We start from the raw sequence: 1,356 nt of genomic DNA, 5'->3' as shown, positions 1-1,356 counted from the left end.
CAAAATTACAGTTATAGAGTAGCAACGAAAATAATTTTATGGTTGGGGGTCACCACAACATGAGGAACTAGCTGTATTACGTGGCATTAGGAAGGTTGAGAACCGCTGCCCAAAGCAATCAAAATCAAATAAGTCAAAGAAAGACCCTGTTGAAAGAGTCACCTTTTTAAGCCAAGTGGATTGCTCAGTGGTTTTATGTAATTGACTTTCAACTTCCCCAGGTGTGTTAGTCCAGGTATAGCAGGTGGTGGTGCTCACAGCACAGACACCTCCTTGTTCAGCTAAAAGATAATCAGGTGCTACCCTATAATCAACATCAACTTTGGCCAGAGAGTCTAAGGATTTTTCTTTGGCAGCTATTGCCTCAGCGGTGAATTCTGCAATATTTTCAACAGTTAAGGAGAGGTTCCTGATCATAGCCTCACTTATATTTACTCCTAACCAGGGAAGTAGGGCTCTGCCAAAATTTTGGAAGCAAACCCTGCATCATGAATGGTAGTTCCTTCTAACTCAACTATGTAAATTCAGGGGAGTTGACCAATGAGGTGCCTCTCTCTGTGGACAATTCGGTGCATAGTTAAATAAGAGGCATTGCCTGGTTATGTGCCAACTATTTAGGCATTCATAGGCCCAAGGAGAATAACTATCACAGCCAAAGATAAATCCTGTTGGGGCACAAACCACTCCTGCTAAGGTGGTACTGTTAATGGACAGATTAGAGTTTTTGATGACAAATCTAGAAGCCTGAAAGGTTACCCTCCTTAGCAATGGCCCGGGAGATATGGATGGTGGCATTATCATTCCAGGACGATGTTGGAGTAACAGAAAGAGAAGAAAGAAAGGTCTCATGTTTAGTTAAAGTATGAAGTCTTAATGGGGTGTCTTGGGAGGAAGCAGTTCATCTTGATGTCAGCTACTTCTCATCCTAGTCAATTAGATTTGGAGGTCTCTAGCACGTGTACAGGACTAGATGTCAGGAGGAGCCTTCTTCAGCTATAAGAAGTCTATCCAAGGTTGAAGTCCCTGAAGTTTGGCTGCTATCTAGGTAGTGAGGAGGTCCTGGTGTAGTCCCTTCCGAGAAGATTCAAGGGCAGTCTTTGTTCTCAGTGATTCCAAATCAGAAAGGTGGAATTGTTAATTTGGAGATTCGTAGCCAGATATTTGAGGAAACTAGAAGAATTCAGGATCCAGTCCAGCTTATAGGTATATAACAAAACCTCAAAGACAATTAATACAACTAGAATCTAATAGCTACAAAGGTGTAAACAATTTTTATCTCTATAAATACCTCTATTTTTTCCAAAGATAATCACAGTAAAACACATTCGTTTCCATTAAACTTGGCCTGATTATTTA

The sequence above is a fragment of the Hipposideros armiger genome, unplaced genomic scaffold (assembly GCF_001890085.2).
Source record: "Hipposideros armiger isolate ML-2016 unplaced genomic scaffold, ASM189008v1 scaffold_161, whole genome shotgun sequence".
NCBI classification, from domain to species: Eukaryota; Metazoa; Chordata; class Mammalia; order Chiroptera; family Hipposideridae; genus Hipposideros; species Hipposideros armiger.
This window is presented reverse-complemented; position numbering follows the sequence as displayed.